Source organism: Scyliorhinus torazame, chromosome 4 (genome assembly GCF_047496885.1).
Source record: "Scyliorhinus torazame isolate Kashiwa2021f chromosome 4, sScyTor2.1, whole genome shotgun sequence".
In the NCBI taxonomy this organism is placed as follows: domain Eukaryota; kingdom Metazoa; phylum Chordata; class Chondrichthyes; order Carcharhiniformes; family Scyliorhinidae; genus Scyliorhinus; species Scyliorhinus torazame.
This window is the reverse complement of record NC_092710.1, coordinates 175,726,243-175,753,971: the sequence shown is the minus strand read 5'-3', so window position 1 is coordinate 175,753,971 and position 27,729 is coordinate 175,726,243.

Here is a 27,729-nt window from a genome sequence, read left to right as displayed (position 1 = left end):
AGCTGGTGCATTTTTGACCTGGAATGTTGCACGGCTGAGTTCAACTTTGTGGCATCTGTTTTGGAGCCCAAAACCACATGAGACACATCGGAATTTCTCACCCAGCAAGCAATAAGGGCACAATCCTCAAACACATCATACCCTTTTCTAAAAGTATGTGATGTCAATTGATTTTAAAGTTGCGCATGACAAATGGGTGGGCAGGATCACTGCCCACTGGGAAGATGGATGATGGGAGGATACACACAAGATTCGTACCCTGAGAAAGAATGGGGCTCAAGACAGGGAGACAGATGTCAGGCTGGGACTGGCTTTCAGGCCACCATTAAAACTAGATGTTCGGGAGTAAGCCAGGTAGACCAGCCTGGTTGAATATAGAAATCTGCAGTTTGGCACATCAACACATCAACCCTTTTGGTCACCAAACGTGTTTTACAATGGGGTGGGGAAGGAGGGGATGGTCTATATGTTGGATTGTGACGTGTTATATTACAGGGTAGTAGGGACGAGTTTCAACACTGAAGATGTGTTAAACTGCCAGTCTCAGAAGGAGTTGTCAGAGGGTGTGGTTAAAAACTTCCATATACGAAGAAGAACGATCACATATTTCTTAGCAGCTGGTTTCGGAATGAATAACAGTGCAAGTTGTCTTCTCGTGAACGTCCAGGAATTGGAGAAGAAGCACCGATATGGGTTCAACTCAAACAATATTGGAGAGTGCTTGAAATAAAACAAAAATGCCCCCATAAATTTAACAGTTATGTGTTCTAGAGTATGCGTGGTGTTCAAGTTAGCAAATAGTCAAGAGTTTTTATAAACCATTCATTTGTTGCAGTGGAGGGGGTGAGCTGGGGGTTGTGAACATATTCTTGTGAATGTTAGGCATTTTGTGAATTAGGTGCTATTTTATTTAAGAAATGTCATGCACACCAGTATGTAACTTGAACATTATTTTATATGTTTATATGCATGATTTTATATGTTTGAATTCTGATTTTTGAACTGAATTTTAAACAATGTCATTAAAATGTTATGATCTCTATTGAAAAAAATTGAACTTCCAATGACTGACTGAAAGGGTCACCAGCAAGATTTCAAGTTTTAAGACTTTTACTGTGTTGTGCATTCATGTTTGATCCTTGTTGGAACATGGTCACTTTCATGTCCAATCAGGTGATGTATGGATGAAAGTTCTCGTACAAAGGGGCAGTCTATTCTACCAGCCTCAGTAAACACCTTTTCAATAAAGCTCTTGTTTGTACCTTTGTCACCTGCAAGCCTATTCTTTAAAAATACCACAAAGAAAACTGGCAACGAGGAGGTCAGAACCATGCTGGCAGCCTCCCGGAGAAGTAAAAACAAATGTAGAAAAATGGTCGATCCGTGCACAGACATCCAAAAAGGATTAAAAAGCCAACAACTTGACAACACAAAAGCTGGTGATGGAGGATGCCAAATATTAGTGATGTGGCATGGGAATGTTCAGAATACAAAGATAAATGTCATATCATAATTAACCACTAGATGGAGCTAGATGCAGAATTATATAAGGCACTGACTCACAGGCTTCCGGGAGAAAACTGGAGAGAGCAGGAGGAGAGCTAGAGAGAGCAGTGATAGAGAGGACAGTACAGTTAGTGTAAAGACTAGTGTTAGTTGAGTGTAGATTGTAGATTACTGGAGTATTGTTTCCGATAAGAGTAAGTGATCGAACTTAATTAAGTAGTGTAAATAAATGTTAGCTTTGTTAATGAACTGAAAGAAGACCACAAGTAGCAGCCATCTGAGGAACCAAAATTTAAACATTGATTTAGGAGGAAACAAATCGAAAAGAAGCTTGCCATGTGCTCTGCCAGGAAAGTACAGGGAGCACTGTGAGTAGCAAGTACCCTGCAACAATTCTTTAGAGCTGGGGGTGCTTCAAAACTCAAAAGGAAACAGGCTGAGCTGAGGGGTAACTTGTTTGAAAAAAGAAGTGAGATAGTGCTAAATATTTCTTGGCACATCATGCTTATGCAAGCCCTTTCCATAGTAAGAATGGCGGGAATGTTTGGCAACATGGGACCGTATGATGAGGATAGTTAGCGGTGGAGCTCATATACTGAAAGATTCAATTATTTTGTCCAGACAAATAAAATTGTGGCAGTTATTGTACCATAAGGCCATAAGATGTAGGATATAGGAGCAGAATTAGGCCATTCGACCAATCGAGTCTGCTGCACAATTCGATCATAGCTGATATGTTTCTCATCTCTATTTGCCTGCCATCTTCCCATCACCCATTATCCCCTTATTAATCATGAACCTATCTATCTCTGTCTTAAGACACTCAGTGACTTGGCATCCACAGACTTCTGCGGCAATGAGTTCCACAGATTCACTACCCTCTGGCTGAAGAAATTTCTCTTCATCTCAGTTTTAAAGGATTGTCCCTTCAGTCTGCGGTTGTGCTCTCGGGTTCCAGTCTCTCCTACCAGTGGGAATATCTTCTCTACATCAATCTATCCAGGCCTCGCAGTATCCTGTAAGTTTCAATGAGATCCTCCCTCATCCTTCTAAACTATACTGAGTACAGATCCAGAGTCCTCAACCACTCCTCATATGACAAGTTCTTCATTCCAGAATCATTCTTGTGAACCTCATCTGGACCCTCTCCAAGGCCAGCACATCCTTCCTTAGATTAGGGCCCAAAACTACTCACAATATTAACAGAGTCTGACTAGAGCCTTAAACATCCTCAGCAGTGCATCCCTGCTCTTGTATTCTAGCCCTCCCAAAATGAATACTATTATTGCATTTGCCTTCCTATTTGCCAACTTAACCGGCACGTTAACCTGAAGAGAATCCTGAACTAGGACTCCTAATTCCCTATGTGCTTCAGATTTCCAAAGTCTTTCCCCATTTAGAAAATAGTTTATGCCTCTATTCTTCCTACCAAAGTGCATAACCTCACACTTTTCTACCTTGTATTCTATCTGCCACTTCTTTGCCCACTCTCCTAACCTGTCCAAGTCCTTCTGCAACCTCCCCGCTTCCTCAATATCTGTCCGTCTACATATCTTTGTGTCATCTGAAAACATAGCAACAATGCCATCAATTCCTTCTTCCAGATCATTCATGTATATTGTGAATAGTTGTGGTCCTAACACTGGCCCCTCTGGAACACATTAGTTACAGGCTGCCATCCCAAAAAAGACCCATTTATTTATCCCCACTCTCTGTCTTCTGCCATTCAGCCAATCCTTTATCCATGCCAGTACCTTGCTCTTAACACCATGGGCTCTTATCTTATTTAGCAGCCTTCTGTATAGCACGTTGTCAAAGGCGTTCTGGAAATCCAAACAGATCACCTCCACTGGCTCGCATTTGTTTAACTTCCTCCTTACCACTCAAAGAATTTTAACAGATTTGTCAGGTATGACCTTCCCGTGATGAAGCCGTACTGACTCTACCCTATTTTACCATGCACTTCCAAGTACTCAACAATTCCACCCTTAAAATCTTACCAATGACCAAAGTTAGTTAACCGGCCTATAATTTCCCATCTTCTGCCTCCCTCTCTTCCACTTTTGTAAATATATTTTATTTCAAACACACTCAAGAAAACATCCATATAGCACCATTTTGACCCTTTTAAACCCCCCTCCCTTCGTGACAAACAAATGCTCCAACATGAACAGAAACGGCCGCCACCATACCAAGAACCCATCCTCTGACCCACTGAGGGCAAACTTAATAATCTCCAACCTGAGAAACTTGGCGCAACACGGTGGCGCAGCCGACCTCCAATTTAACAGAATCCTTTGCCGAATAATCAGAGAGGCGAAAACCATGACATCAGCCTCCATCTCCTCCTACACCCCCAGTACCTCCGACACCCCATAAATCTCCATCATAGGGTCCAGTCCATCTTAACCCCCACAATCCCCAACAGACTCTCAAACACTACGTCCCAGAAGCTGCCTAATTTCACACCCTCAAAACATGTGGGCATGGTTAGCCGGCCCTAATACACACCTCTCGCACACCTCTGCCAGCTCCGGGAAGAGCCTACTCTACCAGACCTGAATCAAATGAACCCTGTGCACTACCTTAAATTGTATAAGGCTCATCCTTGCGCAGGAGGAGGTTGAGTTGATCTGGTGCGTTAATTCACTCTACACTTCCCACCCCATCTCCATCCCCAAATCCTCCCCCCACCTCCACTTGATCTCTTCCACTAAAGCTGCTCCGTTCTCTCCCAACTACTCATATATATCACCAATCCCTCCATCCTCCCACACATCCAGGGGCAACAACTTCTTCAACAGCATGCATTCTGGTACCTGGGGAAATGAGAGCAGTTCCTTCCATGTATAATCTTGCACCTGCCAATACCTAAACTCACTCCCCTTTGGTAACTCAAACTTCTCCTGCAACTCCACCAGCCCCACAAAGTTACCCTCCACAGACAGGTGTCTAACCTACACGACCCCTTCCTTCTGCCGTTTTCTGTAGATCCCATCCATCCCACCCAGCACAAGCCTATGGTTCCCACAGAGGGGGCCCAGCGCCGACATGCGCCTAATTTAAAGTGCCACCTAAGCTGATCCCAGATTTTACTTGACGATTCCTCCACCAAGCTGCTTTACATCCCTGGGGAGAATGGTATGGGGGCAGACAGGAGCTGCAGAACTGAATCCAGGCAGAGGAGAGGGAGGGAGAAAACTGGAAGTGGAGGAAAGAAATGGTGAGATGGGTTTGGATTTCAGCCCAGGGAGGAGGGAGAGTTTGTGGGACGAGAATTTACAGCTTTGCGGGAACAAGAGAGGAAAAAATGTTCCAGAGAAACTAGAATTGTCTGTTCAGAATTTCTAGCTGGACTGACAGTGATGACTTTTGTAAACTCCTTTTACAGGATATTAGAAGCGGAAGATTGGCTGACAGGAAACTCAAACCAAACATCAAGATCGGGCAGCACGGTAGCATAGTGGTTAGCACAATTGCTTCACAGCTCCAGGGTCCCCGGTTCGATTCCCGTCTTGGGTCACTGTCTGTGCGGAGTCTGCATGTTCTCCCCGTGTGTGCGTGGGTTTTCTCCGGGTGCTCCGGTTTCCTCCCACAGTCTAAAGATGTGCAGGTTAGGTGGATTGGCCATGATAAATTGCCCTTAGTGACCAGAATTGCCCTTAGTGTTGGGTGGGGATACTGGGTTATGGGGATAAGGTGTGGGCTTTGGTAGGGTGCTCTTTCAAAGAGCCGGTGCAGACTCGATGGGCCGAATGGCCTCCTTCTGCACTGTAAATTCTATGAAAGCTATGATACCATGAGGTTATGAAGGCCCCGAGGCTCGTCCTCTTCCAACTGATCCAATCCAACTTTCCACCCCCCCCCCACCCCCCCCATTTGTCACCCAATAATAATGCAGTGAATTCAGGCTCCCTCCCTTCTTAAACGGTGGTGTTACATTCATCATTTTCCAGTCCTCTGGAACCCTCCCTGACTCCAGTGATTCCTGAAAAATTACCACCAATGCCTCCACAATCTCCTCAGCTATCTCCTTCAGAATGCTGTGTGTCGTCCATCCAGTCCAGGTGATTTATCCATTTCAGACCTTTCAGCTTCCCCAGCATCTTCTCCTTAGTGATGCCCACTATACTCACCTCTGCCCCTGACTTTCCTGAAGTTCTAGTATGCCACTGGTGTCTTCCACCGTGAAGACTGATGAAAAGTACTGATTCAGTTCTTCTGCCATTTCTTTGTTCCCTATTACTAATTTTCCAGCCTCATTTTCCAATGGTCCAATGTCCATTCTTGCCTCTCTCTCTCTTAACTTTTATATATTGAAAAAAATTCTTGCAATCTTCTTTCATATTACTGGCTAGATTACACTTATTTTTCATCTTCTCCTCCCCTTATTGCTTTTTTGTTGTCCTCTGCTTGCTTTTAAAGGCTTCACAGTCCTCTGACTTCCCACTGATCCTCACCACATTGTATACTTTTTATTTTGCTTTGATTGAAGTTGTTACTCAACTTTCCTGAGTACAATTGGGGGGGGGGGGGGGGAGGAGAGGGGGAGGGGGGCGCATTCAACCTCCTGCGAAGTCTAGTGCAACCAGAAAAAACAGGCTTGAAATCAAGAGATGGTGGAGTTATTGCAAGGCCTCTTCTCACCTACAAGATCCCACTGGTGGCAGGATCGGGGTTTGCGTCCGTCCGCGGAATGATGCAAACGGGTGCAAATACGTCCTAATACGGATCCCTCCCTACCAGAGTCCCCCACTGCACCCCCTAGAGACCCCACTAGAATGGGACACCCCCCCAGATACCCCCCTAAAATGGAAGACACCCCAGAGACTCCCTAGTCCCCCACAGGGATCGCCTCGACAGGGCGGCCCCCCTCCATAGAGAACCCCTAGCTAGAGAGACTACCCACAGAGACCCCTAGATAGGGAGATCCCCACAGAGAAAACATTTGATAGGGAGACCTCCACAGAGACCCCTTGAATAGAGGGACTCCACACAAGGCACCTGGATCGGGGCACCCCCACTGTGATCCCCTGAATAGGGGGATTCCCTAGAGACCTCCAAACTAAAGGGACCACTGAGAGACCCCTAATTAAAGGAACCCTCCACAAAATGCATTCCAATCACCCCCCTTCATGCTTGAGTGATTTTGACGTGCTGAGCAGGAAATTGAGAGCATTTAACTTTGAAGTGATTGATGTTCCTCATCCATGAAGGAATATTAATGAAGCAAGGCTGACACCTCTGTTTGTGGAAGCGGTCAATCAATGAATGGCTTGCAGTTAAATGATCTGAGGGGTTTAAACACAGGTCAATGCTTATCTCTTTACAGGAAGGTGGTGCTTCCTTTGTCTGTGCCAGCAGGTATATGCTCAGGTGAGTTTTACAGCAGTAGTTTTGTTCACTTTTCCCTCTAGCTTCCAAACAGGGTGTCCTTTCTGCGGGGGTCAGTGGGTGGGGGGGGGGGGGGGTACTCCTTTAGTTAGAAGGTCACTGTGGGGGGTTCCTTTAGTTAGGGCTCTCTGGCGGGGTGGTCACTTTAGTTAGGGAGTCTCTGGGGGTTGCCTTTAGTTAGGGGGCCTCAATGGGGGTTCCTTTATTTAGGGAGTCTTTGGGGGGATCATCCTATTCAGGGGCCCTCGGGGGAGGTGTTCCTCCTAGCAAAGGGTCTTAGGGGAGTTCCCCTATTCAGAGGTCTCTGGGGAGCAGGCAGGTTGAGTCACCCCCATACTTGGGGGAGGGGGGGACCCAGAAAATCCAGGGGGGTGGGGCTGATGAGCAATGCTGGGTGGGGGGGGGAGGTGCTTTGTGATGTGGGGGGGGGGGGGGGTTGCCTGTCACTGGACCTCACTATCAGGCTGCTCACTCAAAATGGTGAGCCATAAGCTGAATTCCCTCGCATTCCTTACCATGCATAAATTTTCATCAGTTCTAATTCAACTCCAGGGGGGAACAGTCTCCCGAATGGAGAATCCCAGCCAATTTTTTGAGGACATACATGAAGTTCCCTGAATTTAATATTGGATTCAGAGCCAGTTATAATATGATGCAAGGTATCCTGCGAAGAACAGTGATATTTATTCTTACTTGTTACTTGAAAGCAGTGCTTATGTAGTTACATTGTATATGTTGTGTTGCCCTATTATGTATTTTCTTTTATTCCCATTTCTTCCCATGTACTTAATGATCTGTTGAGCTGCTCGCAGAAAAATACTTTTTACTGTACCTCGGTACACGTGACAATAAACAAATCCAATCCAATCCAATCCAAATATAATATAACCAGCTTGAAAGGAAATATCTTTCAGCTGAAGTGAGAACAAGATAAAAACATTGAAGCCAAATAAATAATAAGAATGTCAAGAAAGAGCCATAAACAAGATAAAAAGCAGCTAAAGGAACAGAGAAAGAACAACTGTAGGATTAAGTGAAACAAATAAATTCAACTTCATTCACATACAGAACCTGAACATAGACGAGGAGGACAGATTGAAAACTATCCCTAAAACCAACATTTCTCTTGTCAAATGACATAATTTATCACAGTAGTGATCTCAGGAACTTATATGCCACTCATGCAAATGTCAGAACCATATCAACCTATTTTCAATATTTTATGCGGACAGCTGCAGTGCAGTGTCACAGCTTCATTTCTCCAGCACTCAGTCTGTCTCAGGGCCTAAAGAATACATTCTCACAATCACATTTAATCACAGTTTTCTTTCACATATCAACAGCCACGGGGGTGGTGCAGCTCTGTTGGGAGTTCTGCAAACTGGCAGAATATAGATTCACACTTGCTGCTTCCCAAACGGTGATTAACATGTCACCTTGGCTACCAATTGCAAAGTGAAAGCTGCACTTTCTCAGAGGAAGGGAGGTCGAATTCTGAGGATGAATCCGCGTGGCTAATTAGGAAGAAGACCTTGAGCAGGTTGCCTACGTTCCTGACAGCTAAGAAACTGCAGCCTTGAAAATGTCATTAGAATTCACAAAGAAGAAGTTATATAAAATTATCCTTCAAAAAACAGAGTACCCAAACTGAGTACAAACTGCACTAAATTTGCAATTGTGTATAACTATAACAGCACAGCCAAGGAAAACAAACAGCAAGCTCAAAATATTTATGCAAAGTCAACCTAAAAGTATTATAGTACATGCCATAAATGAAACAACTTTCAGACAAATTGCTTCTCAGAGAACCTTGCACTCCAGCTTGTGTAAATGCAAATAATTGTTGCTTTATATTTTTACAGGTACCTAATGTAAGGCCGAAGTCCATCAGGCAGTAAAAGTAGGAGAGTCAGAGTAATAGGAAATATTCTCAGCTCATTTATGACCATAAGATATAGGAGCCGAATTAGGCCATTCAATCTATCAAGTCTACTCTGCCATTCGATCAAAGCTGATATGTTCCTCATCTCCATTCTCCTGCCTTCCCCCCGTTATCCCTGAACCCCTTATTATCAAGAACACCAGGGGTGGGATTCACCCCTACCCGGCGGGGCGGGTGGTCCCGGCGGGACGGAGTGGCGTGAACCACTCCGGCGTCGGGCCGCACCAAAGGTGCGGAATCCTCTGCACCTTCAGGGGCTAGGCCCGCCCTGGAGTGGTTGGCTCCCTGCCGACCAGCGGGAAAGGGGTGTGGCGCCACGCCAACCGGCGGCAAAGGACCTCCGCCGGCCGGCGCGAGTTGGCGCAGGCGCAGGAGCGCCAGCGCGTGCTGGCATCATCCCCGTGCATGCACACAGGGATTCGCTTCTGCACCGGGAATGGTGGACGACCGTGGGCTAGGCCACCGTGGGGGCACCTCCCGGGACAGATCCTCCCACGGCCCCCCAAGAACCCCGGAGCCCGCCCGCGCCGCAGGTCCCGCCGGTAAGGGACCTACTCTAATTTACGCCGGCGGGACTGGCAAAGAACGGGCGGGACTTTGGCCCTTCACGGGCCGGAGAATTCGGTCAGCCCCGGGGCCCTTTGAGTCGGGCTGGACCCTGCCATTCTCCGAGGCGGGCGGCAAGACTCACGCCGGGGCAATTTTTTGGGGGGTGGGAGAATTAGGAGGACGGCGGTGGAGGGATTCACGCCGACCACCGGCGATTCTCCCACCCGGCGTGGGGTCGGAGAATTAGGTCTTAGAACACATAAACGAGGAGCAATTTTACCTCTTGAGCCTGCTCCAGCATTCAATACAATCATGGCTGATCTTATCATAGCCTCAACTCCACCGTCCTGCCCTTTCTCTGTAACCCTTCAGCCCATTACTAGTTACAAATCTGTCTAACTCCTCCTTAAATCTACCCACTGTCCCAGCATCCACCGCACACTTAGTTAGCGAACTCCACAGATTCACAACCCTTTGGGAGAAGTAGTTTCTCCTCATCTCTGTTTTTAAATTCGCTACCCCTTATCCTGAGACTATGACCTCTCGTTCTAGAATGACTCACAGGCATTTGACCCCTGGTGGTATATTGGTCAAATATGTTACACTTGCCATAAGTGTCAGATTACGTCAATGTCAGTACATTGTTTTTGTATTCATTCATAATTGTAAGGGCATTGTAAGATCCAAGAAAAGTGACCACGAGGGAACAATTATGGATTTGAAGAAAAAGGGTTTAATAACTTCCTCATTACACTCTCTACTCCCTGAAAGGTATCCCACGCTATCTCACACTCGGGCTGGGGTATTTCTGTCCCAGAGTACCCCAGGTTAAGGGTGCAACCCCGGCATCCCGCATTTCGAAATCGTGGGGCTTGTCATCCTCAAAGGGCGCAAATGGCGGATACGTTGGAGGAAGAGGTACCACTGGTTGTGGGAGCTCCAGGCGGTCTGCATGGACCTCTGGGGTATGACTGCAGAGGTGGTCCACGTGCCTGTTGGACTACTTCCCTTGTGCCCATGCCGAGCAGGAGGCAGGTCCCGACCACTGGATCACACACCTGGTATCCTTAATTCCCGTCTGTGAAATTCCGTATGTAAACTGTGTCACCCGTGGCAAACCCCCGGATGGGTTCGCCTCGAGTCAAGGGGCTCCTGTTTGCTGCGGACCTGTTCCCCGATATCGGGCTCAGCCTTGTGTGCAACCGACGGCCCATCAATAGCTCCGAAGGAGCCACCCTGGTGGTGGTGTGCAGCATGGTATGGTAATAAAAAAAAACCAGGCCAAACGGGTCTCTGGGGAACCCGTGGTCTGCTTCCTCATCCTCAACTTGAAAGTCAGTATCATTCGCTCGGCTAAACCATTTGATAATGGGTGGTAAGGTGCGGTCCTCAAGTGGCAGACATCATTCAGTCGCAAAATATCCCACTCTCGTCGCCAATGTAGGATCCAGAAAAACCGACCACGAGGGAATGATGATGGATTTGAACAAAAAGGATTTAATAACTTACTCAATACACTCTTTGCTCCCTGAAGGAGCTGGGGTATTTATGTCCAAAGTAACCCTGGCTAAGGGTATAGCCCCACCCCTTATCGTGGGATATCATACTCAAATGAGGCCACGGGGAACTTAATGGTACAAACCCGATGGACTTAGGTCATGTTATAACAGGGATATTTTACAAATTCACACTCGCCAGTCTTGGAGCTTTGCTGATCAATAGTAATTATGATTCTGAGGTTGAAAGATGAGCGACCCGGTTGCACAGTGGTTAGCACTGCTGATTCACAGCGCCAGAAACCTGGGTTTGATTCCCGGCTTGGTCACTGTCTGTGCGGAGTCTGCACGTTCTCCCTGCATCTGCGTGGGTTTCATCCGGGTGCTCCGGTTTCCTTCCACAAGTCCCGACAGACGTGCTGTTTGGTGAATTGGACATTCGACATTCTCCCTCAGTATACTCGAACAGGCGGCGGAGTGTGGCAACTAGGGGATTTTCACAATAACTTCATTGCAGTGTTAATGTAAGCCGACTTGTGAGACTAATAAAGATTATTATTATTATTAAGACCCCTCAAGGCTTCCTGGCCATTCAATCAAATGGATGGAAAACTCGATTCCCAATATGTGTTCCTGGCAAGCAATGCCTTTGCCTCACAATGGAACTTAAATTTGTAAAATATGCCCCAAAGGTTTCTAGAAAGGTTATGGACTGGATTATCCATCCTGGGATGGCCGGAATGCATTCCCCTATGGGGCATAAAATCAGGCGTCGAGACAAAATTGGAATTGGCGCCGGATGCCGACCCGAATGCCAAGCTCCAACCCCGCCTGTGGCGCGTGAACAAGTTCCACACCGCAGGCCAGCGGGAGCATGTAAATATATGCACATGGGGCGGAATGACCCATTTGCATTTACTTAGCAGGCCCGGCACCCTATGCTCTGTCCTCCGTATGAAGCCACCCAAAGCCTAGCACCCCCCTGCACCGCAAATCAGCCCCTGCCCCACACAGTAGCCCCCAACACCCGAATTGTCTGAGTGCCCCCCAACCCCAAGTATGGAGGTGCCCCAAACCCCCCTCCTCCCTCCTCTGGGACCTCTGTTATAGGGAAATAACCCCGAGGGATCCTGTGACAGGGAGATGCCCCTGGCATCCCTGTGATAGGAGGAAACCCCACAGGGACCCCTGTGATAGGAAGGCATCCCACAGGGACCCCTTTGATCGGGGGACCCCCATATAAATTGCACCAAGTGCATTCTAATCACTCAAGCGTGTGATTTCATGGCACTTGCCTCTCTTTGATGTGGTCAATGATTACAAACATTGGGGTTTCACCACTTAGGCCACTGAAGTGTAAAAGAATATGAATGGATCAAAGCTGCAGATGTTTTTTTTATGAGCTGTCAATCACAGACCACTACTCAGAAGTTATGAGTGGCCTGCATAAAGTGGATCTGTGAGAACTCAGGGGAAGGCACAGCTGCTCTCCTTTGAGGAATGGACATGTGGAGCTGCAAGGTAAGTAGTCCAGCAATAATGCTTCTCACTGCCCCTTTCTAGACTGCTCTCTAGCTTCCAGACAGGGGTCAGTTTTCTGGGGACAGTGGGGGTCTCTTATTACATGGGTCCCTGGGGGGTCCCCCTATTACAGGAGCCCTTGAGGAGGGCGGGGCTGGTAACCCTTGTACCTGGGGGTAGGGGGGCACCCAGGCAGTCCGGGGGTGGGGAGCTGCCATACGGTGCAGTGCGTAGGGGTGGGGGGGGGGGGGGGGGTTGGGGGGGGGGGGTGCTGACTTGCAATACCAGTGGTAGGGACTGATTTGCATGTGGAGAGGGTCAGAGCCGATGAATGGGGGTGGGTTGCCAGCCGTGGGACCTTGCCATTGGGTCACCCGCTCAAAATGGCTGCCTGATAGCGGGATTCCCTGGGAAAACTCGTATTCCACGCATTTCACAAATTTGCATGGCATGGAACACTGATGTGCATCCTGTTTTAGACCAGAAGGGGATCGTAAAACTGCTGCAATTAATCTCCGGCGGGAGGGCAAATGGAGAATCCAACGCTATGTTTTTCCATCTTAAGAGGCAGATATACTTACAATACCAATTCAATGGAAAACACCTTAAGGGCCACTTGAAAATTGGATTCAAATATGTGTTCTTGACACAATCTATAGCCAAGCAACAACCACAACTTGCATTTATATAGTGACTTCAAAGTAGTAAAATATTAAATGCATGATATAAATTGACACAGAACCAGGGGAGATAGTTGGGCATGTCACCAAAAGCTTTGTCAAGGTGCTAGAGTGTCTTAAAGGAGGCATTTGTTTTGGTGTGTGCAGGAATCACCAAGCTAGGCAATTGCTTCCGCAGTGACTAAATGGAGCTTTCTGAACCCTCTGCTGAATTTTGCCAGGGGACAGTCTTCAATGATGTGAGTCATTGATTGGTGGACACCACTGCTGCAGTCCAGGTTCCCTGCAAAGCCTCACTTGTGCCGATTTGTTGCATAAAGGCCTTGACTGTTATGGAACTGGTTGAGGAGAGCCCAATGTTGGCCTGGCAAGTTGAAACCGGGGGTGGGCTGTGGGTTCTGTGATAAGGAAATGGTTTTTAATGGCGGTGGGTTGGTTCCATTCCTGCTGTCATAGGCTGTTATTCTGTGGCACAGTGGTCTTAGCCATACAGGCTGACATGATGGGAGATAAGCAGCAGGTGGATTGATAAGGTCCTCGTGTAGTGGAAGTCTTGCGTTGATGTAAACCTTATCCATAAGTTTTTTTGTTACAATATCCCTCCTTATGTGGAGGGGTGGGATATAGCTTAGGACTGGGAGCCAGAAGAGTTGAGTTGATCGAACGGTACCCGAGATGATACGCATTGTTGTGTTGAGCTGGGTATCTACAAGATGAGTTGTACTATTCTGATGCACAGTACTCTGCAGTCGGGTAGACAACACCCCATGAAGAGCCAGCAAGTTTGCTGAGGAGGTTGTTTCAAGTTCTGATCTTTGCTGCTAACTTGCTCAGGAAGTAGGTATGAAAGATGGAAAAATAAAGAGAGTGAGGGGGGGAATTTCCAGGGTTAATGGTGGGGGCAGCTGAATTAAGGTCACCAGAGGTGGGGTGAAGAAAGGGGATGAATAGGAGGACTATGTTGAAGGAATACAGAGTTCTGATATGGTCTGAGGGCTTTATCAGAGAAAAAGAGATGAGGCAAAAGAAAGATTTGAACAAAATGATTACATTTTTAAAGTGAGGACCGGGAAAGGTTTAGCTCAGTCAGTCAGGCAGCTAGCATGTGGTTCAGAATAATGTCAACAGCACAGGTTTTGATCCCTGTTCTCTCTGAAGTAAATGTGGAGCCAGCCTCCTCACCTTGCCCATAATAAAATCACAGCAGATACCATGGTAAGGTGAATAATTAAGGATGCTACCTGGGGCAGAAGAAGGAGATTGATGGACTAGGAGCTGACATTATGCAATGTGTGACCACTTTCAGACAGACAGCTCATATCAGTTTGAAGTCACATGAACAGCAGTGACTTTTATCCTATGCAATATAGGATAAAATTTGCATTTAACATGCTTGGGTAGTACTTTGCACCATCTAGAACTTGAAAATGTGTGCAGACTCTTTTCAACGTTGGGAGAAATTTGTTGCCTGCACTTGCTTATAGAACAATAAAATCTAGCTGACTGGGAGTGTAACTTTTCTTGTGTGCTTGGCTATGCCAACAAGGTTCCTTTCTGGCTGAATTTGACTGACATGCAATGATAATGTAGTGTCACTAGTATAATTACAGTCTGTAACTCACATGGATATTAGTTTCAATCATACACGGGAAGCCTTAATGACCCCTTTGAACAGAAAAATGGAATAAATGGAAATGCAGGCATCGTCTAATAATTGTGTTCACACTTTGAGGTCAGTGGTATTTTAGCAAACATGCTGCACTTGGGTTGGTTTTATTGTTTCACACTCTGGATCTGGCACTTTTCAAAAGTTTAAGACCTTCAGTGACAATGATGGTTAAAAAATGTTTATGACTCCATTTCAAAGCACTTACCTGCACTTTTGCTTCTGACAATTAACATATTGAGTGATCAGTCTCACAACAAAAATGTAAGTTAATCTGTGAACTAGGTGTCATAGTAATTGTGTTCAGCATGACAACTCTTACCTATCCTATTATATATTTCATTGCGTATTCTATAAGACACCAAATAGATAGAGGATAAATTTACAGGCAAATTTCAGAAAGATGTAAGGATTGTAGAATACTGGTAATGGGGGACCTCAATTGCCTAATATGAACTCAGAAAATAACAATGTTATGGCACGGTAGCACAGTAATTAGCACCAGGGTCCCAGGTTCTATTCCCTACTTGGGTCACTGTCTGTATGGAGTCTGCACGTTCGCCCCCTGTCTGCGTGGGTTTCCCCCGGGGTGCTCCGGTTTCCTCCCACAGTCCAAAGACGTGCAGGTTAGGTGGATTGGCCATGCTAAATTGCCCATAGTGTCCAAAAAGGTTAGGTAGGGTTACTGCGTTACGGGGATAGGGTGGAGATGTGGGCTTCAGTAGGGTGCTCTGTTCAAGGGCCGGTGCAGACTCGATGGGCCGAATGACCTCCTGCCGCACTGTAAATTCTATGACTGTCCCTTTGTACCAGGTATGACTCCAACCAGCGGAGAGTTTTCCCCCTGATTCCCATTGAGTCCAGTTTAGCGAGGGCTCCTTGATGCTACACTTGGTCAAATGTTTCCTTGATGTCAAAGGCAGTCACTCTCACCTCACCTCTGGAGTGCAGCTCTTTGGGCCATTTTAAACCAAGGCTGTAATGAGATCAGAAGCTGAGTGACCCTGGCAAAACCATAACTGATAATTAGTGACCTGATTATTACCATGCAAGTGCCACTTGATAGTGATAGCAGTGTTAACGATCCCTTCCATCACTTTGCTGATGATCAAGGGTGGACTGATGGGGTGGTAATTTGTCAGGTTGAACTTGTCCTGCTTTTTGTGGACAGGACACACCTGGACAACTTTCCACATTACCAGCTAGATGCCAGTGCTGTAGTTGTACTGGAACAGCTAGTCTAAGAGCAAAAATCTTCAACATTATTGCTGGAATATTGTCAGGGGCCATGGCCTGTGCAGTATCCAATGCCTTCAGCTATTTCTTGATAGAACATGGAGCAAATCGAATCAGATGAAGACTGACATCTGTGATGCTGGGGACCTCTGGGGGAGGTCAAGATAAATCAATTGTATAGGATTTTGGTGAGACCACTATTATGTCCAGTTTTGGTCTCCTTATTTGAAGAAGGATGTGGGGCTTTGGAGGCAGGTCAAAGGAGATTCACCAAAGGGATGAAAGTATGACATATGAGGAGAGATTAAACCGTTTGAGCTTATACTCGCTGGAGTTAAGAAGGATGAGAGGGGTTCTGAGATATGTAAGATATTAAAAGGGATTGATAAAGTAAATATAGACCAAATGTCTATAGGTTTGATTCCCCGCTGGGACACTGTCTGTGCGGAGTGTGCACATCCTCCCCGTGTGTGAGTGGGTTTCCTCCGGGTGCTCCGGTTTCCTCCCACAATCCAAAGACGTGCAGGTTAGGTGGGTTGGCCATGATAAATTGCCCTTAGTGTCCAAATAGGTTCGAAGGGGTTATTGGGTTACAGGGATAGGGTGGAAGTGAGGGCTTAAGTGGGTCGGTGCAGACTCGATGGGCCGAATGGCCTCCTTCTGCACTGTAAGTTCTATGTTCAAATGTTGCCCCTTGTAGATTTTAGATTTAGATTAAGATTTATTGTCATGTGTACCGAGGTACAGTGAAAAGTATTGTTCTGGTGGTGGCCATGGAGTGAGTGGTCGAACACAGAGCAGGTCCGACTCAAAGGCATTGGTTTGACCTCTTTTTAACTGAAAGTGGGGTAATTTCACCAGGAAAGTGTAGCTGAAGGTGTGGAGGAGAAGTTCCCACGTGAGTGGCATGTCTGCTGGTTATCAGACCTGGCAAAAAAAGGTTAAAGATCTGGCCAAGGAACTGGAGGAGGCCTGTGGCGCAGTAGCAATTGTGAAGATTGCGGAGGGGGAAGGATTGTCGCAAGTTGGAAAACCCCAGATGGAGCAGTTGATGGTGTTTATTAGAGAGGAGTTCCATCAGCAGCGAAAGGAGATGTACAAGGATTGGTCGAAGGCCATCGAGGGAGCGGTAGAGCCCCTGAAAGGATTGATGGAGCGAGCTGAGAAATGTCTGGAGGCACAGGACTCACAGATCCGGGAGATGGAGAGGGTGATGTCCGACCACAGCGATCGGGTGGTGGCATTGCAGACGGAGGTGGAGCTCCTGGGGGACCTTTGCAAGCCGTTAAGGGCAAAGGTAGAGGAGCAGGAGAACAGGTTCAGAAGGCAGAACCTGCACATTGTCGGCCTGCCTGAATGTGTGGAAGGTACAAGTGCCACAAGATACGTTTCAAGGATGCTGATGGGGCTGGTGGCGGAGGAGGTCCTGGACAAGGCCCCGGAGGTGGACAAGGTGCAAGGGTCTCTAAGGCAGAAGCTGAGAGCGGGGGAGTCACCACAGGTGTTGATTGTGAGGCTCCATAATTTTGTGGAGAAGGAAAAGATCCTGGGATGGGCCAGGGATAAGCGGAACTGTGAATGGGAGGAAAACAGGGTCCGAATCTATCAGGACATCGGAGTGGAGCTGGCGAAGAGGAGTGCCGGGTTTAACAACCCGGGTGTGGGCAGCACGGTAGCATAGTGGTTTGCACAGTTGCTTCACAGCTCCAGGGTCCCAGGTTTGATTCCCGGCTTGGGTCACTGTCAGTGTGGAGTTTGCACGTTCTCCCCCTGTCTGCGTGGGTTTCCTCCGGGTGCTCCGGTTTCCTCCCACAGTCCAAAAATGTACAGATTAGGTGGATTGGCCATGATAAATTGCACTTAGGTTAGGTGGGGTTACTAGGTTACGGGGATTGGGTGGAGGTATGAATTTAAGTGGGTGCTCTTTCCAAGGGCCGGTGCAGACTTGATGGGCCGAATGGCCTCTTTCTGCTCTATAAATTCTATGATTCTATGGACAAGGCCAAAGCAGTTCTACATAATGAAGGCAGGTCTGGTTTGGGGTATTATACCCTACAAAACCTTGGGTGGCTTTTGATAGCCGGGAATACTATTTTGAAACCCCAGAGAGGCCAATGACTTCATCAGAGACCATAAACTGGGGGAGAATTGAATGTTGATGGGAGATGGAGTAGCTGGAACCAGCAGAGATCGGAAAATGTGGGTAGTGTGGGGGCTGGAGGGTGGGGGGCTTTTTCTTGGGTGGGGTGATTTTGTCACTGTGATTGTTTGTTAAGGGGCAATAAGTTTGTAAGGGGACAACTGTCTCCCTGTGGTGTTGTTCTTTTTGAAGGGGGTGACCTGTGGTTTTGGAACTGTCTTTGTTTGTGTGGGAATTGGTGGGGTCCACGGGAGCCGCTTACACAGACCAAGGGGGGAAGGGTGGGGGGAGGGGGAGGTAGGAGGGGCCTTCGGGTAGGAGCTGCCACGCTGGCAGGTATTGCTGGTGAACCGAAGTAAGGTGGGGGAGGTGGCTGTGAGGGATAGCCAAGTTGGGGAGGGGTGCAGGGGCCAGGGGGAGAGGTGGGGAGGGGGATGCAACGTGGCAGTGCTGGAAAATGAACTTGGTCATGGGTGTGCACACACATTTATACGCCACCTACTGGGCGGAGCCAGCAGGCAGGGATTTACCCCCGTACCTCTAGTACAGGAGCCTTACCGTACTACATCTAATATACAGTTACTACATCTAATATACAGTTAGTGGTGACTACCACACCAGCTCACCACTGATCAGTCAGTGGTAGGGAAATTACTGGAGAGAATTCTTCGAGACAGGATCTACTCCCATTTGGAAGCAAATGGACATATTAGTGAGAGGCAGCATGGTTTTGTGAAGGGGAGGTCGTGTCTCACTAACTTGATAGAGTTTTTCGAGGAGGTCACAAAGATGATTGATGCAGGTAGGGCAGTGGATGTTGTCTATATGGACTTCAGTTAGGCACTTGACAAGGTCCCTCATGGTAGACTAGTACAAAAGGTGAAGTCACACGGGATCAGGAGTGAGCTGGCAAGGTGGATACAGAACTGGCTAGGTCATAGAAGGCAGAGAGTAGCAATGGAAGGATGCTTTTCTAATTGGAGGGCTGTGACCAGTGGTGTTCCGCAGGGATCAGTGCTGGGACCTTTACTGTTTGCAGTATATATAAATGATTTGGAGGAAAATGTAACTGGTCTGATTAGTAAGTTTGCAGACGACACAAAGGTTGGTGGAATTGCGGATAGCGATGAGGACTGTCAGAGGATACAGCACGATTTAGATTGTTTGGAGACTTGGGCGGAGAGATGGCAGATGGAGTTTAATCCGGACAAATGTGAGGTAATGCATTTTGGAAGATCTAATGCAGGTAGGGAATATACAGTGAATGGTAGAACCCTCAAGTGTATTGAAAGTCAGAGAGATCTAGGAGTACAGGTCCACAGGTCACTGAAAGGGGCAACACAGGTGGAGAAGATAGTTAAGAAGGCATACGGCATGCTTGCCTTCATTGGCCGGGGCATTGAGTATAAGAATTGGCAAGTCATGTTGCAGCTGTATAGAACCTTAGTTAGGCCACACTTGGAGTATAGTGTTCAATTCTGGTTGCCACACTACCAGAAGGATGTGGAGGCTTTAGAGTGGGTGCAGAAGAGATTTACCAGAATGTTGCCTGGTATGGAGGGCATTAGCTATGAGGAGTGGTTGAATAAACTCGGTTTGTTCTCACTGGAACAACGGAGGTTGAGGGGCGACCTGATAGAGGTCTACAAAACTATGAGGGGCATAGACAGAGTGGATAGTCAGAGGCTCTTCCCCAGGGTAGAGGGGTCAATTACTAGGGGGCATAGGTTTAAGGTGAGAGGGGTAAGGTTTAGACTAGATGTACAAGGCAAGTTTTTTTACACAGAGGATAGTGGGTGCCAGGAACTCGCTACCGGAGGAGGTGGTGGAAGCAGGGACGATAGTGACATTTAAGGGGCATCTTGACAAATACATGAATAGAATGGGAATAGAGGGATACGGACCCAGGAAGTGTAGAAGATTGTAGTTTAGTCGGGCAGCATGGTCGGCACGGGCTTGGAGGGCCGAAGGGCCTGTTCCTGTGCTGTACATTTCTTTGTTCTTTGTTCTTTGTTCTTTGTTCTAAATTCAACCTGTTTGTTTGCGAGGATGAGTTTGCTTCAATTTAAGGTCGTGCATAGGGTGCATATGACTCGGGCGAGGATGAGTAGGTAGCGGATGAGTATGAGAAGTGTCGGCGAGGACCAGTAAATCACTCGCATATGTTCTGGAGTTGCGAAAAATTGCTGAGTTACTGGGAAGAGGTGTTCGGGACGCTATCAAAAAGGGTGGAGGTAGATTTTGGTGGCAATTCTTGGGGTATCGGAAATGCTGGAGCTGATGGAGGGGAGGAGGGCCGATGTTGTGGCCTTCGCCTCTTTGGTTGCCCGGCGAAGGATTCTGCTGGAATTGCAGTCGACAATGCCCCCAGAGGTGACGGCCTGGCTGGGGGACCTGCACGATTTCCTCCGGCTGGAAAAGATGAAGTTTGAATTGAGGGGATTAGCAGAGGGCTTTGGGATAGGTGGGAACTGTTCATGGCAATGTTTGAGGAATTGCTTGTCACAGAGGTGGGGGGGAGGGGGGGGGGGAGGACGGTTGATGTTGTGTTTTGTTATGTATTTCCCGTAACAGCCTCCCCGAACAGGCGCCGGAATGTGGCGACTAGGGGCTTTTCACAGTAACTTCATTTGAAGCCTACTTGTGACAATAAGCAATTTTCCTTCATTTCATTTCATTTAAGTAATACAGCCCTGCCGGTGGGACGTCATGTGGTCATATCAGGATGTTCCTGTGTGGAGGGTATTAGCAATGAGGAGAGATTGAATAAACTGGGATTGTTCTCCCTAGAGATGGAGGCTGAGGGGCGACCTGATAGAAGTTTATAATATTATTAGGGGTATAGATAGGGTGAACAGTTGGAGGCTTTTTCCCAGGGCAGAAATGGCAATTACAAGAGGGCCCAGGTTCAAGGTGAGGGGGGAAAGGTTCAGTGGAGATGTGTGGGGGAAGTTTTTTACACAGAGGGTGGTGGTGGCCTGGAATGCACTGTCAAGTGAGGTGGTTGAGGCAGATACATTAGCGGCCTTTAAGACTTACCTGACAGGGTATAGAAGGATACAGACGGTTAGTCTAGATGGGATTCGTGATCGACGCAGGCTTGGAGGGCCGAAGGGCTTGTTCCTGTGCTGTATTGTTCTTTGTTCTTTGTAGTGATGTCAGTGTTTGCACGGGATTTAGTTCTCCATCTTAGCATTATAGAACATTACAGCGCAGTACAGGCCCTTCGGCCCTCGATGTTGCGCTGACCTGTGAAACCACTCTAAAGCCCATCTACACTATTCCCTTATCGTCCATATGTCTATCCAATGACCTTTTGAATGCCCTTAGTGTTGGCGAGTCCACTACTGTTGCAGGCAGGGCATTCCACGCCCTTACTACTCTCTGAGTAAAGAACCTACCTCTGACATCTGTCCTATATCTATCTCCCCTCAATTTAAAGCTATGTCCCCTCGTGCTAAACATCACCATCCGTGGAAAAAGGCTCTCACTGTCCACCCTATCCAATCCTCTGATCATCTTGTATGCCTCAATTAAGTCACCTCTTAACCTTCTTCTCTCTAACGAAAACAGCCTCAAGTCCCTCAGCCTTTCCTCATAAGATCTTCCCTCCATACCAGGCAACATTCTGGTAAATCTCCTCTGCACCCTTTCCAATGCTTCCACATCCTTCCTATAATGCGGCGACCAGAATTGCACGCAATACTCCAAATGCGGCCGCACCAGAGTTTTGTACAGCTGCAACATGACCTCATGGCTCCGAAACTCAATCCCTCTACCAATAAAAGCTAACACATCGTACACCTTCTTAACAACCCTCTCAACCTGGGTGGCAACTTTCAGGGATCTATGTACATGGACACCGAGATCTCTCTGCTCATCCACACTGCCAAGAATCTTACCATTAGCCCAGTACTCTGTCTTCCTGTTATTCCTTCCAAAATGAATCACCTCACACTTTTCTGCATTAAACTCCATTTGCCACCTCTCAGCCCAGCGCTGAAGCTTACCTATGTCCCTCTGTAACTTGTAACATCCTTCCGCACTGTCCAGAACTCCACCGACTTTAGTGTCATCTGCAAATTTACTCACCCATCCTTCTACACCCTCCTCCAGGTCATTTATAAAAATGACAAACAGCAGTGACCCCAAAACAGATCCTTATTGTCCAGTAAGAAGTCTTACAACACCAGGTTAAAGTCTAACAGGTTGGTTTCGATGTCACTAGCTTTCGGAGCGCTGCTCCTTCCTCAGGTGAATGAAGAGGTCTGTTCCAGAAACACATATATAGACAAATTCAAAGATGCCAGACAATGTTTGGAATGCGAGCATTAGCAGGTGATTAAATCCTTACAGATCCAGAGATGGGGTAACCCCAGGTTAAAGAGGTGTGAATTGTACCAAGCCAGGACAGTTGGTAGGATTTCGCAGGCCAGATGGTGGGGGATGAATGTAATGCGACATGAATCCCAGGTCCCGGTTGAGGCCGCACTCATGTGTGCGGAACTTGGCTATAAGCTTCTGCTCGGCGATTCTGCGTTGTCGTGCGTCCTGAAGGCCGCCTTGGAGAACGCTTACCCGGAGATCAGAGGCTGAATGCCCTTGACTGCTGAAGTGTTCCCCAACTGGAAGGGAACATTCCTGCCTGGTGATTGTCGCGCGATATCCATTCATTCGTTGTCGCAGCGTCTGCATGCTCTTGCCAATGTACCACGCTTCGGGACATCCTTTCCTGCAACGTATGAGGTAGACAACGTTGGACTTTAACCTGGTGTTGTAAGACTTCTTACTGTGCTCACCCCAGTCCAACGCCGGCATCTCCACATCATTAGTATTGTATGAGGAACACCTCCTGATTAACCTTGCATTTTGTTTGGAGAAAACTCAAGTGTTTGGTACCTCCATACCTTTTCTCTTCATGGCACATTGAGAATATAATATGCACATAGTCCTTTGAAAAGCATTTCATAATGTACCACATTATAACTTTTTAGCACAATTGAAGCACGTGGATATAAAGGCACAGTGAAATTGTGGTTATGAAATTGGCTATGAGGCTGGAAGTAGGGGGGTGGTCAATAGTAGTTCTTCAGGCTGGAAGGAGGAATATAATGATGTTCCACAGAGACAAGTTCCAGAATCACTGCTCTTTTTGTTGAATATTAATGACCTAAACTTGGATACACAGGACGCAATTTAATAATTTAGTTTCAGTTGACGCAAAACTCAAATGCATAAGAACAGAGGAACATGAGAATTAGGAGCAGAAGTCGGCAATTCAGCCCTTCGAGCCTGCTCTGCTATTCATGGCTGATTTCTTCCTGATCTCAAACCCACCTCCCCACCTGGTCCCCATATCCCTTTAACACATTTTTTTATCAGAAATATATCTATCTCCTTAAAACCCTTTAATGACTCCAATTCCACCTCACCATAGGTCAGTAAATTCAGCAAATCATGAGGATATCACAGACTTCAGCATCTGTTTTGATGACGTTCTGCAGGATACACTGATACCTGTATATCAATGAGACTTCTGGGCCAATGAATCCATCTTCATTGACATCACATATTGTTTGCAGACTTGAAACTATTCTTACCTATATTCTACACATCAGTGTTTTTCAAACCTTTTTTCCCAGGACTCACTTTTACCAACTGCCGAACCTCTGGGACCCACGCCGCCCAACCACCATTCCTCCATATCTTTAATGTGACAGGTGAGCCTGCTTGGTACTCACGATCTTACTTGCTGTGTCATTCAATGTTACATTTATGTGAAGGACTTCAGCAGATGATTTAAGTTCTCGCTGCATCCTTTGAAAAAAATCAAGAGGTTTGTCCTCGAACTCACCACGCTTAGTCTTCAAATACCTTTGAAGTTTTGAGGGTTTTGAACTCTCATTTGCCAGTATTTCTCAGCATATAACACACATGGGCTTTGAATTCTGATTTACATTGGCACAATTATCAAATCATTTTTCTCCTGGTTTGTTCCTGATTTCAGTTTTTTCTTTGCTGGGTGTTCACCAGAGGCTTTGGAGCTCTGCAGACAGCTCACACCAGCACTGCTTTGTCCTGTCGTGGACTCTCCTGAGAAGCTTTCTCAAGCAGATTCAGTTGTGTCTCAGGCCCTCTCTTCCTTCTTACTAAATGACGCATCTTCAGTTCTTCATACAGTGATGTTACTTGCTTGCTGGCAGCTACAAAATGGAGGAATCTCTCCTTCGTGATTTTGTGCCCAAAGTGCGGATGTACAAGGTGCGTGGCATCAATGTATGTCCCGGATGCGTGACCTTCTTTCTTCCGCCGCTTCTGGTGGGAAGGCTCCATCGTTTGTATTTAAAGGCCGGTCACGGCCGGCATTCTTAACTAAAATCCAGTCGCGGCTGGCATTCTTAAAGCCGGTCGCAGCCATTGGGCACTTTTCCACGATCGGGAATGCAGTGACCAATTGTCTCCCGACACCCTCCCGCAACCCACCCACAGGTCGCAACCTTCACTTTGGAAAACTCACCCTCGAGAAACCAATCACAGATTGATCACATACCCCTTAAACCTTAAAATAGGAATTAGTCTTGCTTCATTGAGGCCAATCCGAAATCAATAACATCATGATCACACTGCGGATTGTGGTTTGGGAAAAGTTAATAAGCAGTAGTTTTCACTGACCAACATGTGCAGAAAGTTTGAAACTGAAGTTTGCAGAGTCTGCGGTCCTCAGGGAAGCAAACGTTATGGAGAAAGAACGAAAACCAAGGGACAACCTGCAGCGAAGGCTGAAGCTGAAAGCGAGAGTCGGAGTATGTTAGTCAAGTCTGTCCTGTTTTTGCTAAGTATTAATCTACAATTTATTAAAATTTCACCAAACTGATTCCTGTTATCCAGTCCAAATGGTTAAAATCTCAAATAACCGGGCAGTACGGTGGCACAGTGGTTAGCACTGCTGCCTCACAGCACCGAGGACCCAGGTTTGATCCTGTCCCGGTTCACTGTCCATCTGGAGTTTGCAGATTCTCCCCATGTCTATGTGGGTCTCACCCCCAAAACCCAAAGATATGCAGGGTAGGTGGATTGGCCACACTAAATTGCCTCTTAATTGGATTTATTTTTTAAAAAAGTCTCAAATAACCACAATTTGAATTTAAGTTCAAATCAGGGGCAAGATTCTCCGACCCCCCGTCGGGTCGGAGAATCGGCAGGGGCTGGCGTGAATCCCGCCCCCGCCGGTTGCCAAATTCTCCGGCACCGGATATTCGGCGGGGGCGGGAATCGCGTCGCGCCGGTTAGCGGCCCCCCCTCCGCGATTCTCCGGCCCGGATGGGTCGAAGTCCCGCCGCTAAAATGCCTGTCCCGCCGGCATAGATTAAACCACCTACCTTACCGGCGGGACAAGGCGGCGCGGGCGGGCGGGCTCCGGGGTCCTGGGGGGCGCGCGGGGCAATCTGGCCCCGGGGGGTGCCCCACGGTGGCCTGGCCCGCAATTGGGGCCCACCGATCCGCGGGCGGGCCTGTGCCGTGGGGGCACTCTTTCCCTTCCGCCTTCGCCACGGTCTCCACCATGGTGGAGGCGGAAGAGACTCCCTCCACTGCGCATGCGCGGGGATGCTGTGAGCGGCCGTTAACGCTCCCACGCATGCGCCGCCCGGAGAGGTCATTTCCGCGCCAGCTGGCGGGGCACCAAAGGCCTTTTCCGCCAGCTGGCGGGGCGGAAATTAGTCCGGCGCCGGCCTAGCCCCTTAAGGTTGGGGCTCGGCCCCCCAAGATGCGGAGCATTCCGCACCTTTTGGGCGCGCGATGCCCGACTGATTTGCGCCGTTTTGGGCGCCAGTCGACGGACATCGCGCCGATACCGGAGAATTTCGCCCAATGTTTCGAACTTAGAGTCCTGCTGACAGTTGGAGCAAGTATTTCTCAATGTAGAAATTACTTAGTGTTGGCTATATCATTGTTACTAGTTTTGGGGGGGAAAAAACTGAAAAATAAATGAAAGAAATGGAACCCACTTGCCTTCATCAATACAATCCAGATATATGTCCTGGAAATGTAAGAAGAGGCCAGCTTTCATCATCTACACTTAACAGAGGGTTAATCACTAAGATGGTCACCTTGTGGCACAATTGTAATTGGTAGCTTCTCTGCCTCTGAATCAGAAGCTCTGGGTCCAAGCTCTGGGTGGCACAGTTGTTAGTGCTGCTGCCTCACAGCACAAGGGACCCAGGTTCATTTCCGGCCTTGGGTGACGGTGTGGAGTTTGCATGTTCTCCTTGTGTCTGCATGGGTTTCCTCCAGGTGCCCCAGTTTCCTCCCAGAGTCCAAATCTGGTCAGATTATGTGGATTAGCCATGATCATTGCGTGGGATTACAGGGATAGGCGGAGGATTGGGCCTGGGTACATTACTCTTTTGCAGGGTCAGTGCAGGAACCGAATGGCCTCCTTCTGCACTGTAGCAATTCTATACATATTGTCACAGTAACTGTCATGATATCCACATTAGCATATCATGGTGCAATCACACACACACTGATGGATAGGCAGTTGGACCAACCAGCACACACATAACATCGCAGCCAATCACCAGTGAGAGCACATGCACTATAAAACAGGGAACACCACAGTTCCCGCTCATTCTACCAGGAGATAGCACAGAGCACAGAGCTCACAGCGTGCCACTCAGACATAGATCATGTGCTGAGTGCCTCACTAAGATAGTGATAAGGCTGGGTCCACAGGTTAGCTGGTGAAGCACGTACCCAAGCCAGTAGTTAGTTGTTACCGTTGATCAGACAATAAAACAGAATTGTACCATCTACAGCTGTGTTGGATCATTTGTGCATCAGAACACCCAACACGACAGTAACTTGGGAGGCTAATGGCTGGATGATTAGTGGGTTAGATTGGTGTCAACAGTCTGGCGATTGATCCACGGTCCAGCTCGGGTGGATTCTAGAACTGCCTCTTTACCAAACCTGGGTGGAGCTTGCAGTGCTCTGGGTCAGATCTGCCTTCTGGCAGAAAATGGAAGAAGCGGTCACAAAGTTACAGACCAAGTTACACTGCTGCCTCACAGCGCCAGGGACCCGGGTTCAATTCTGGCCTTGGGTGACTGTGTGGAGTTTGCACTTCCTCCCTGTATCTGCGTGGATTTCCTCCGGGTGCTCCGGTTTCCTCCCATGGTCCAGAGATGTGCAGGTTAGGTGGACTGGCCATGCTGAATTGCCCCATCGTGTCCAAAATGTTAGGGTGGGGGTGTAGCCAAGTTAGGGTGTTCTTTCGGAAGGTCAGTGCAGGCTCGATGGGTCGAATGGCCTCCTTCTACACTGTAGGGATTCTATGATTTTCCCAAACCAACACAGTGAACCCTAAGATTTCTGTTGTAACTCTACCATAAATGCCCATCAGCCTGGTCCCATGTGTGGTTCTTTTCCAAATAAATCTTTGGACTAAAGTGAACCAAATTTAAAGAGAAACCATTTGCAATCAATTTGTTTCACACATGTGGATTTATTTTCTTTCCTCTTTGTTTTCCCTTGATGACATTATCGCCTCCTATCTAATATAATGCTTCCCCATCAGTGAGAAGAATACATGTGGCAGC